This window comes from Centrocercus urophasianus, unplaced genomic scaffold (genome assembly GCF_019232065.1).
Source record: "Centrocercus urophasianus isolate 14NV4802_14NV808 unplaced genomic scaffold, USGS_Curo_1.0 seq_10, whole genome shotgun sequence".
Lineage (NCBI taxonomy): Eukaryota > Metazoa > Chordata > Aves > Galliformes > Phasianidae > Centrocercus > Centrocercus urophasianus.
In genome coordinates this window covers 90,098,936-90,111,767 of record NW_024884142.1, presented here as the reverse complement: position 1 = coordinate 90,111,767, position 12,832 = coordinate 90,098,936, and the positions used below count along the sequence as shown (strand labels likewise).

Here is a 12,832-nt window from a genome sequence, read left to right as displayed (position 1 = left end):
CTTAGCTCATTAATTGAGTTGAATGGGAGCAGAGAGGAGAAAATGAGCAATGCTCTGATAGAGAGCAGTAGGGTAGCAAGCTGTAATGTATGGACAGAGTGTGCTTGTGACACACAAGTACACAGAGTCATTTAAAAATATTCAGCCCTCTGAAAAACGGCCCGCAATTGAAGTCATAGGGCATGTGTCACAGGGCCAAACCTACATACCACAGATAGCATTAATTCATTTGTTTACTCACAAGCATCAATCTTTTCAGTATGAATACTCTTTAGAGTGAAATGCATACTATTTTTTTAAATGTGTAATATAGAAATTTTGAAACCTTCTCAAAGATTTTATCAGTCAGCTCAGCCTCTCTAAATTACGGACTCCTGTGCTTCATTGACTGATAGATTGCCTGCAATGGGAAACTTTTTTCTCTTAGATTTTACCAGTGGATTTCCTAGACACTGAGGACTTGTAGTAATGTTTTAATGGTAGACCTTGTGGAGATCATTGTCTGCATTGGTGCCTTTCCTTAAATCCTTGTCTGAATTGGAGCTCAAACACTTTAAAAGCTCAGCTATTCCTGAAAGAGAATTGTTCACAGCATCTGTCTCTGATTTCTGGCATTCCAACCACCAGGCTGTAACTTCCTAATTCCCCCAGCCCTGAGCTCTCCCTGGATGTGAACACCCAGCCAAGTTTTGTGCTGGCCTCTCAGGCCCCTTCTTAATGGAGAACTCCTCAGGGCAGAGTTCTTCTAGGGGCCTCATTTCCCCTGCAGCCCCTTTTGGTAGCCCTACAATGGCTGCTCTGGGCTTCTTTGATCCATAACTGGAGTGATAACCCATACATCAAGAAACACAATGTGCCTCAGTTGTTCTGGCATCCACCCTTATCTTTCTCTGGAGCATCCCGTGCAGACCACTAATGGCTTGTAAATCTGCACATTCTCTTTCCCTGCGTTCCAGCTCTAGTGTCATGAGTTAGTGGTACAGAACTTCAAGTGTGTCCTTACTGGTAGGAAAGCTGTTTTAAAACAGAAGGCATCTTGTCGTTATGATGGTCCTGGCTTTTGTGGACTTGCAAAATAATTTGGTTTGGGGTCTCTGGTGAGTTTCTAGTCTAATCTCCTGCTCAAAGCAGATCCAGTTATTGGGAGATTTGCAATGAAACTGCTAAAGTGGCAATGCTGTTCATCTCAGAAGAAGCTGTCCAGCTGTGAAGACATTCAAAACCCAATTGGATGCAGTCCTGAATGACCTGGTCTGGCTGACCCTGACTGAGTAGAGGAGTTGGACTAGATAACAAATGAAGAAGTTCTTTCCAACCTCAAACATTCTGTGAGGTTCTGTCATCAAAAGCCATCAGAAGTGGGGTGGCCAGCAGGGACAGGGAGGTGATTGTCCCCCTCTACTCTGCTCTTGTGAGGCCCCATCTGGAGTACTGTGTCCAGGTCTGGAAAGATAGAGAGCTGTTGGAGAGTGTCCATAGTAGAGCCATGAAGGTGATCAGGGCTCTGGAGCACCTCCCCTACAAAGACAGGCTGAGGGAGCTGGAATTGTTCAGCCTGGAGAAAAGAAGGCTGCGGGGTGACCTCATTGCAGCCTTTCAATACCTAAAGGGAGCCTACAAACAGGAGGGGAATCAACTCTTTGAAAGGGTTCATAACTGCAGGACAAGGGGAAATGGTTTTAAGTTGAGGGAGGGAAGATTAGGTTGGATGTCGGGGGAAATTCTTTACAGAGAGAGTGGTGAGGTGCTGGAACAGGCTGCCCAGAGAGGTTGTGGATGCCCCATCCCTGAAGGTGTTCAAGGCCAGATTGGATGGGGCCTTGGGCAGCCTGGTCTAGCATTAAATGTGGAGGTTGGTGGCCCTGCACGTGGCAGGGGGGCTGGAGATTCGTGATCCTTGAGGTCCCTTCCAACCCTGACCATTCTGTGATTCTGTGAAGAGCCAAATGTCTGAGGTTAAAAGTACAACATTCATCATGTGAATTGTTCACTTAACATGTTCAGAAATTATGCAGCTGGCTCAAGCTGAGATGAATAGAAAAATATATAGATGCATAGAATAATTCACTTGAACAACTATTCGCCATTTAGAAAAGCAAGCACTGCTTTCCCTCACTCAGTCTGTCCCATCTGCTTGAACTCCAAGCATTTAATGCAAGATATCCTGTATTTCTCTGCTACGAAGCATGCTGGGGTTTTAGCTACATCACTAGTGTTGCTAAATGATGTTTTATGAGATAAATCCTTTTCCCATCACAACTCTTAAGTTAGCCATTATTATCCCACTTGTGCAGCCAAGGAATTGGGTCAGAAGGGAGAAATGGAGTGACAGTTAGGGTGGAAGTGCCCTGGGATAATCAGTCAGGTGCTGCCATTTGCTGCATCCTTCCTACACTGGAAAAAGACAATAGCATCATGTCTTTTTGTCCTTTGAAACTGCTTGATGATGACAACTTGTTATGTCTTTGGGTAAACACATCTTTAAATATGTTTCTTAAAATTGCTAAGTATTCCAACTCCCAATTCCTTTCCAGCTCAACATTAATATTAATGCAGATTTTCTGACTTCAACACGTGGGCTTTTCTAAAGAGTGCAGATCTCACACTGACTTAGGCTGGAGCAGAAACCATGTTTGAGAAACCTTGAAAACCTTCTTTAGGGAGAAACTCATAAAATACATGGCAAAAAATATTATCAGCTAACTATAAATATGGACATGCTCTAGTTTTTTGCTTTTTTTTTTTTTCCCAGCATGACGACAGATGTGCTTTCTAGCTCTCTATAGCCAAGTTTTTAGTTAAAGGTCAGGGGCTGAGAATGTGAAAATGATACCTGACTGAAATTAAATTGCTTCTGCCTGTTGACATGTTCTCTAGTTATATGTACCAGTATATATCAGAAATATGTAGTGGCTTCTGGTACAAAGGCTTCTTTGTGCAGGGAAACAAAGGAAGCTCCCTGCCAAGAGCAGAGCAGGTACAATAAGCACACTGTTTCAAATGGGCTGTGGCAGGTTATTCTTCCAAACAAAATTCCTCATTCATAACAACATCCAAGTGTGTGTGTGTGTGTATGTTAGGTGGGCTCTTCACCTGCAGTGATCCTATTGCATTTGATTTTACTTCTAGTCTCTGCTCTGTTCTGGGCAAGTTACTGAAGAGCACCACAGGTGTCATTTTTTGAGACTTACTTGTCAGAGCCAGATCAGGGTGAGGTGATAATAGTGTTTGTGGATGCTTGGCTGTTGTTCTATTCCTTAGTATTCCAAGGAAGAAGATTCCCTCAGCTCAGTGGGTTCCTGCTCCAGTGTAGCATGTCAGTGCTATCCTGGTGGCCCTCAGCTGGCTCCGGCCTGTCAGCATCCTTCTCCTCCAGAAGGCACCAGAGCACTGTGTATTTTCCATCTATTCTTGCTTGGACTCAATCATCTCACTTAGAAAATCCTTTTTGGTCCTCTGTGGGTGAACTGTTTTCCTGAGTGCACTTTTCTAGTCCAGTTCCCAGGCAGGATCTGGCCTCCAAAGGGTCTCAGCTAAATTGCCTCCCTGAGTCTGAACACCTGAATTTCATGTGAAGATGTGTCTTTTTCAAGAGACAGGAGGACATTACTAAAGTATGTCCCTGTGTCTCTCTTCTTTCCAGATTACCAGAGTTAAGCCTACAACTGTTTTTAAAAGTGAGAGCTTTTAGGCATCGGCATCCTGTCTGCCTTGCATGCCTGCAGTGATGTGCCCTGACTGAGCCAGGCTGTGGAAGAATAAAGGCAGCATATTGTACTGAGAACTGCTTACATATCATGGTGCTGAGTGAGGTGAATGGGAAGGGAATGAAAGATGTTGTGACCTACCAAGGAGGCCAGGAGTAGGAAATTGGGACTTTGCAGCATCTTGAGGGTCTTTTAACCTTCAGTAGGAGCAGCAGCTTGAAGCACCAGTGGCCTCCATTTGCCTAGTCTGAGTAAGGCTGGTAGTGCTAAGCATCCAGCATCTCTCATAGCTTTCATAAGGCTGCAGGGCACACTACCAAACGCAATCACTTAACCTCCTACATAATCATCAGATAAAAACCATCTCCAGTGGAAGGAGGTTCAAAGTAGTTACTATTCATTGCTGGAAAACCCAGCCTTCTCTAAAGGCTATCAGGAAAGACCAGGTTCCTTTCTAGATATCCAGCACAGGCTGCAAGATTACCTCCTCCACTGGTGCCCAAATGGGAGGGGATCTCTTGGAACATCACAAGATAGAAGACAGAATTATGGCATCTATCTCTCTTTGTTTCTGGATCTCTTTAGCACTACTAGTATTTAATCTAGGTCAGTTATAACACAGCTTGAAGCTGACAGATGAAAGAGCTGCAATTAACACAGTCAAGCCTGTATTTTCTTATGAGCAGCGAATGTTATGTGGACAAGCAGACAGAGATCTCTCCCAACTTATGTACTTGCTGAAAATTTAGCAAGCACATTGATCAACTCTGTTCATGGAGATGCTCTTGAGTTTTTGTATTTTAGTCTTGTCATCAGCAAAGTTCATGATAATTATGTTGCGTGGAAATACTACTACAGAATGAAAGAGCAAGCTCCAGGGAAGTTCTTCTCTATGACAGCTCATTTTTCAGTGATATGAGTGATGGTTCTAACCAACAGGTCCATGCAGCGGAATAAATTCTACCATCTCATCATTGCTTTGGGGCATGAGTTATTCTCACTGATAACTGTTTTTTATAACTAGGAATGGCTCCTATGCATCCCAGTAAAGAAAAGGATACATATACATTATAAGAGTTTATTGCACTTTGTGGCTGACATTTGCAAAGCTACCCAAAGGATTTGGATATCCAGATCCCATCAATTTTAATCAGCATAAAATACCCCACCCCTTGGTTGCCTTAACTGAAGCATCCATATACACAGTGCTTAATTCCAAGCATGTAGAAGTCAGCGGATATTAGGCCAGGCCTGCATCAGCGACTTCAGACAGAAGAGCAGCCACCACACACCTCCCATGAAGGAGTTGGAGGCAGTGCGGATGGTTTGAGTAATGTGTTAGAGCAGACTGATTCCAGTTGCTTGGGAAAAAGCTACTTGTAGGCCAGATTCTCCCAAAGTGCCCATGCGGCCACGTTACAGCCAGAAAGAAAGGCAATGCAGGAATGGAATCTCACCCATCCCTGAAGGCTAACAGGGAAAAATTCCACAAGAGAGAGATCTCCAACCAGAGATCCTTTCTGAGGGGCAGTCAGCCCTTAAATGAGGTCTAAGAGAGGTGCAGCCAGGCTTCACCTTTTTTGCTCACATAGCTGAATTGCCTTCACCTGTGCTGCCGAGGCTGACCAGTTCTTTCCTCAGTTGCTCAATCAGGCTGTGACTCAACAGTTCCATACAAGGCACCACTTGCAGTCTGACACAAAATGCTTTGATGGCAGCTACCTCAGGAGGAAGATTGGAGCTGTGGTAGCACAAGCTGCTGTAGCTGTGTCAGAGTAGGGATGGGCGTCAGGGCAGTGAGAGTGCCGGAGTCATTGATACGGCAGCCAGGCGGCCCTGAGTAATGAGCTGAGCATCGGTGAAACCAAGTAATTAAAGTCGCTCATGGAACAACCATTAAATAAGTGGGTGCTTATTAAGATTGGTCTCAGGAACGTGTACAAAGTGTGAGCAGGGCCAAGGAAACAATAAGCCTCTCTTGACTCTTTTAGCATTTTTCACCTTCTGTAAAGATTGCTGAGGGAACCATTGCTTAATAATATTTTTTGCCTGACAATCAGGTAAAATCAGTAAGCCAGCCCTTAGCCCAACTAACTAGTGGATGTGTTCCTCCATGTAAGAGTTTCTTGATCTGTGAGTACAGCTCTCGAGCAGCCTCAGCTGTGCAGAATGGCCCACCTGCAAGTGTGTTAGTGGCATCAATGATTTGTACACAGGTGGTCTTCAAGAAGAGGCCATTTTGGTTGCAGATGAGATTAAACCAAAATTATTTGTCTGAGTTTGCCATTCATCTAGCGAAAAAGCTGATTCTCATTTGTTAATCTTTTGAGATGTGTCTGTCTGAAAATAACCAGAGCCTCTCCACTAAGTGTTAGGATGTACCACATGCATGGAGGAAATTAGAGCTGAGTATGTATTCACTTGTTTTCACTGATGTTTGAACTATAAGATTTACTTGGCTTGGGTGATTTGTTTGTGTTTTGCATTCCTGGCAACTTGTGTCAGGTACTCTTGGGTAGAAATGAGAATGCAGTTAAACGTCTAGAGAAGTGGCATTTGGTTGAATGAAATAATATTAACTGTATTGGATGTGTAAGGAAAGAAGGCAGACTACATTTTGCACTCAGTGCTGGTTTATCAAGCAAAAAGGAAGTACTACCTGAAGTCAGCAAACTAAGCCATTTAATGGTTTCCACGTTTGGATTTTGTAACCTGCAGTCCTCAGTCTTGTCTCTTATTTTATTTACTGCAAATCAGCATACTGTTTTTTCAACTTAGCTTCTTTTTTTGAGGCTAAGACAGCTATGTAAGAAGATGCTGTATCTGCTGCAAGTTCTTTGTACCTCAAATGCTAGTACTTATCAGAAGCCCCTTTATTTTCTTCCTCCTTGAAGTGAGATTCTTGGAGGCTGGTGTTATAAAATCAGCAGTCAGATGCATTCAGTAAAGATTAACTGTTAACAGTTTGCTGTATTTAATAGCCTTGCAGTGGAGACCAAGGAAATTCACATCAACTTTCTGTGCTGCTCAAAGTGTTCTTGAGAAGTTTTTATCTTTGGTCTTCCTGAAAACTTTCACTCTTGCTTACAGCACCTCTATAGCTTTTCAAAGGATGAACAAAAATCTCTAGGATAGTAAACCTGAGCCATACAGAAAAAGAACTAGTCTAGAAATGAGAACTCTTCACCTGGGAAATGACAAAGGTTTCATTTCAATGAGTAACTCTCTTCATTTTGTAAATTGCTGCTGTGTTAGCACTGAATCTCAGGAGAAACAAAATGCAGGTAAAACCACAAATACTTCAATGATTTCTGGGATATTAAATTAATAGAGACCAAAGCAAGTTGCATCAGCCTAATTATTTTGTAATAGTGTGGGTAAACCAATGTGCATTTAGTTTTTTTTTAGAGAGATCATCTATTGCATCTATCATGTAGGCCAAATCCCACTCTTATTTGCCATTCCTGAAATCCTACTGTAGGCAATAGTACCATGTGAAATGGGCAGCATCTCAGCTCTTGTTTGATAATACAAGTTGCAATAGAAAACAAAGGCAGAATACACAGCTCTTACATTCCCATTATTTGCACACAAGTGGAATTGCAAGGATCCCAACCAGGAACAACAGGTAATAACAGCAGCCAATCCTCTAAGAAAGAGGGCACGTTAGCTTGAGTAGTTTTTAAAAGAAAAAGGACTTTGTGGGGGCTATGTGGGTTCAGGTGAGCTTCTGCCATTCAAAATCAATTCAGCACCTTTGGGGAAATGATATGTGACTGGTGTGACTGATTCCATTTAATGTTTTGTATTGGCAGGGGTATTTGTATAATACCAGCATTATAACATTTTCCAGGCAGAACATCACTCTATCCTTTGCTCTTGACTTGCTTTCAGGTCCTTGTCTGGCTTCCGTGTGAAAATGACCTAAATTTCAAAATAGAAGTTCCCAAGAGCAAGAATTACTGTCTGTGCATCGTACTGTGCCTGCTACAAGGCCTTCCCTCTGGGTGAGCTTCTGAAATACACCTCTGTGCCACAACAGATCAGCAGAGCTGTAACCTCGCCACCCTGTGCTTTGAAGAGTCCTCCAGGTATGAATTGCTAATAAGTAATACTAGCAGCATCCCTAAAACATGCACTTTGGGGTTCACTTGAACATTGCTTGAGGGCAGCAGTTTGCATTCATGGGAGCAGCCACAGTGCTCAGACTGTTCATTAATGCCTTTCACCTCATGATTGTTGAGGTCCGGGTTGCTCTGTTGAATGCCTTGGCATGTGGCTGAGGAGAGAAGCACTTGCTGTAGACAGCCAAGTTCATGTTTGCTTGCTTATTGTCATCTCAGCAAGGGAGAAAAAAAGTCCCAACAAATAGCCTCATAGTCTTAGCAGTCAGAAATATTTGAGATTTCCAAAATTTTACCTTTGTAAAATTGTACGTTTTTTAGCTTGCAGCTGCTGCGAGACTCCAAACCTTCTGTGGAGGGCAAAGATGTATGGCTCTGTGTGCCTGAAGCAGGCATAGGCAAAATATGAGGCTGTGGCAGAGCAGATGTATAGTCAGTAATATCACAACTGCCATCATTTACACAATTCTAATGATATGTCAAATTGGTATCGAGTTAACAGGGCTGTATACGTTTGTTTTTTAAACGAAAAGGTTTATGGAACAGAAAGGAACCTTAGCAACAAAATGCCAAACTGCAAGTATAGAGTACCTGCACTCCCAGAGACTTTCTGCGTGAGCTAAATAATTAAATGTACCTGGCCTTGATTCTCCATTGTTGAGTGGAAGAGAAAGCGTGTTGATTTTCTGGAGCTGCCGAGGTCTCCTCACATTATACCCTATGCAGTGTCACTGTGCCAGGATTAAACTCTAGTTCAGAGAAAGATGCTATAAATCCCAGTAACTCTCAAAGTCCACAGGTACTACTTGTGATTATCTGAAGATGTAACTGCCATTATCTCCCCCTTGGCACAACCTGATGGCAAAGCTAGCAGCACTTCAGGCACCCCCACATTCTCTTTGTGACACAATGTCCTGCCTGGGTGCTGCTCCCCAGGGGTTTAGCCTCCTGCCACAGGCTGCCTGTGTGCCTGCCTTGAGCAGGGCTGCATCCCCCAGGACCAGCCCCTGGCGGAGCGGCTCTCCAGCAGCGGTACCCTTATATGAGGGGGATTTCTAGTTGCCATGACGATGAGCCTGTAGGGATGAACGTTTCTTTCTGCAAACGGCAGTTCAAAGCTTAAAGTGATGTTACTGCCTCTGAGTGCATATTAGTGCCATGTGCAAACATAGCTGGGCAAACCCTTATGAAAATGAGGAGGAAAAAGGAAAAAAGCCAGCTGGTTCTGTGCTCCCTTCCCCACTCAGGCTTCGAGCAATAGGGAGAGTGATTGCTTTCTGTGTCTTTGTTCCCAGCTCTGGCACAAATCAAATCAAACCTCCCTTCCCCCAGCAAAGCGCATTCACTAAGCTGGAGCATGCCAGAGTGAAAACGGATTAAAAAGAAAAATCATCTCTGCTGCTGCAGATGAAGAGGCATAAATCAGTGTGATGGGGGGTGCTCTGCCTCTGGGCTGGTGATTCCCTCTGCTAATGGGGTGCTTAAATCAGTGTGGCTGACAGTCCTGGTATCTACTGAGCTCTCCTCTGCCTTCCTCTAATGGCAATGTGCTGAGAAGGGCTGCAGCCAGACCTGCTATGGTGTGAGCCCAGCAGTGCAGGAGGAGCCCAAACAGCCTCTCACCATGCTGCAGGGAGCTCCTGAGGCAGGAAGTGCTGCAGTGTGCTCCAGCATTCAACAGCGGCACCCCAAAGCCATAAAAGTGGGTTATATTTCAGGATGCTTTTCATAGCTGATGTTTGAACAAGGGTTGTTTATTTTCAGGTTTTAGATACTGAGGAGTCAGGTTTTCTTCTCCTGCATAAATAGGCCTTCTGTACATTTTAAACAGTCTTATATAGGTCGTGAATATATTTTAACTTCTAACAGAGTAAATCTGACTTTCTTAGAGTTGTATGACCCTGGAAGCTGGGGGAGTGAATTTCCAGGTTTACAGTGACACACCTCTACACTATCAGTATTCTTTTCTCCTCTTGGCTGTCCCACAAACTAATGGTGCAGAAGGTAGGGACTCTTTCAGCCAGCCCCATCAGTAGAAAAACAAAGTCTAAAGTTGGAACTGGTGTGTGAGGGCCTGTGGATGAGTTGGGGTGGAGGACTGGGGACAACCTTGAAGTGTGGCTGGGCAGGTGGTTGTCAGTGCCCACTGTCCTGCACCAAAACTATTCACAGAGAAAGGGGTGTTTGCAAGTAGGAGTGAGAAAGCAGTGGGGCTTTGCCTTGCTGCTGTATTTTGCTGCCATTGAAGTGTAGGTTGAAAGTGGTGAACACCTGTAAGAGGTGAACATGTGATAAGGACAATATCTTTATTGTACTGGCATTTTTCCTCAGTTTTTACTATTTGCTTCAGCCACTGGGCTAAGCAGTGGTGATAAGCCTGTAGACTCCATAGTGGGTGGAGGGAACATTTCCTGGCACGGCAGCAAGGCTCAGAAGGGCTTGTGCTTGGGATGGAAGACCCAAAGTAACCCTGAAATGGTACCTAGCAGAGGGGAAGGAGGGCATTGGCTATGAGGTGTGGTCTACAACCAGACTCTGACTTTGGAGTGATGCTGAAGGGCTCTCAAAACATGGCCAGTTGGACATGACATTCCTGAAAGGTTTTGAAATACAAAGAGCCAGGACTACGTCCCTCAGAAAATGCTGTTTTTTCCCCAGCATTGCTGTGCCAGTTGGGCTGGATTAAGGGAGGATTCCCCTGTTTGGAAAGGGGGGACTCCTTAATCCTCAAAGCCTGGATTTAAAGATCCTAGAGAGAGTAATCACATCTGGATTATTATCTGCTGGGGAGCAATATGAGAGGGAGCAGCATGACACCACCAGCCCTGAGCTTGGTCCTCATCCTTGTTTTCAACTCCTTTTACCAACCACGTATCTGAATTATACTTAGATGAAGAAAGAAAATCCCCCAGAAAAGAGTATTTCCGTATCCAAGCCATAAGTGATTTTCTGCAGGGGAGAAATGTGTGAAACATGGCCTGGGCAGGTGACAGAAGGTGAGAGTTTTCTTGTAACTGTCTTTTTTGTTGCATTCACTGTGCTTCTTTTGTAGCAAACTAAGCCAGCCTTTAGCCAAAGGAGGAGATGCTGATGACAAACACACCAGTATAGTGCCAGCCCTGCACTGCCTGGAGGTGAGCTGGCCTGCAGCTGTATGAGGACACCTGTAGTTACTGCCTAAGTCTTTCTTGTTTACTTATTTGAAGCCAGATCCCTATAAATGTGAGGTTTCTGTACAGATTTAGAACAAGTAAAGCCTTTATGTCAGCTGAGGCAAATTCCTGCTGGAGAAATGCACCCTATTGGCTTTTCCAGCTGGCCACAGTTATTGCCATAGCTGCAAGTGAGCTCAGGGTCTGTGTGTTTACCTGGCAGGAGGCAGCTGCTTCAAATCAAATGAAGATCAGCTTCCTGACAGGTTCACCACTTCAAAATTAAAACTGCATTATTTACTCAGGAATTTCTGACATGAAATCTTGCTTCCTTTCTTGCATCTTCCATCTCCCTCTGTAGCCAAGATGAAGGGTGGTGACATGCTTGGCACATTTGCAAGCTCCCTGTGGTATCCCTGTGCTATGTGACAGTGGTTAGGCTTGGCAAACCAGGGTGGCAACAGCAGCAGTGACAGGCAAGCACCACCTGACTGACCTACTTCAGGTTGGGAACAGGAGCTTCAGGCCTTGCAGCATGTTGCCTTCTTGGTTGCCTTCTCTGAAAGCTCCCTTTGGGCGATACTGCAGGCCCCTTGGCATGCTGCTCCATATGCTTGTGCTGCACCATCCCAGCCTTGCAAGTTTGGCTTATCACCTTGGTTTTCAAGCGTGATCCATTTAGTGCATTCATCTTTGCTTTCAGTTTTCAGATCCTCTGGATCTCCTTTTGCAGGTCTTTATCTCCATCATCCTATTCTGGGTGGGGATGAGTTTAAAGCCCTCTTCTTCTGTATGAATCCATCCTCTGAAAGAGACATCACTGAAGTAAATATGAACAGTGCAGCAGAAAGGAAAGCAATGTAATCACAGCTTTGCCAAGAGCCTGGCACCCTTTTGTTTAAGTCACTGATTCTGTTGATCATTGCAGCAGACTAGGGAGCTATCCTGATTTACTAACAATTTCCAATGTGACTTTTGCACAGGACAGACAGTTTCAGTAAGTTCCTCTTTAAAACATTCATTGCATGATATCAGAATGAATTAGATAAATACCTCTAAAGACCTGATCTTTAACCCTTCCCTTTGCTATTTGTTGCTGAATTGAGGGACAGTGTTTTTCTCCTTTCCCTCTACTGCCAGCCCCACTGATGCAGACTGATTTCAGTAGCATGCCATCAGTGCCCAGTCCCCAGTGACTCTGCTGTGCCAAAATAGTTTGGGCATGTGTACCAGTGGAGCAAGGCAGAGGATGCTCCATGTGCAGGAATCTGCCTCCTGTGTTCAGAGGCCACGGGACTGAGGTGCCACACACTGTGCTCTCATTGCTTCATGTTGGCAGTCATTTACAACCATGGGGCTGTCAGCGTTTTTTTCTTCACTCCCAGGCTGTGTTGTATTGAATGGGATTTGGATAGTGGCTTATTTGTTAGAGATTGTGCCACTGCTCTGGGATGCCTGCTCCTGCAATTTGTCCTTTTCATTTAGATGTTGCCGAGCACCTGAATCACACAGAATCACAGCAACACCAATGTTGGAAAAGACCTACAAGACCTACAAGACCATCCAGTCCAACCATCCACCCATCACCAAAAGTTCTCTCTAAGCCATGTCCTCAACAGAAAATCCAAATGTTCCTTGAACATCTCCACAGTTGGTGACTCCACCACCTCCCTGGGCAGCCCATTCCAGTGCCTGACCACTCTTTCAGACAAGTAGTATTTCCTAATGTCCAGCCTAAATCTCCCCTGGTGCAGCTTGAAGCCATTCCCTCTAGTCCTATCACCAGTTACATGGGAGAGGAGGCTGACCCTCAGCTCACTACAACCTCCCTTCAGGTAGTTATAACTGA

The 12,832-nt window shown here is 44.4% G+C and overlaps 1 protein-coding gene across 1 annotated transcript in view; it reads left to right on the top strand.

The window, feature by feature from the left end:
* The first annotated feature begins 7,721 nt into the window (after positions 1 to 7,721).
* The window catches only part of PAK5 (p21 (RAC1) activated kinase 5), a 103,069-nt gene continuing 97,958 nt past the window's right edge, over positions 7,722 to 12,832 (top strand). The window contains exon 1 of the mRNA XM_042818299.1: positions 7,722 to 7,798. The gene's annotated coding sequence lies outside the window, so the exon portion shown is untranslated. The remainder of the gene's footprint in view (positions 7,799 to 12,832) is intronic.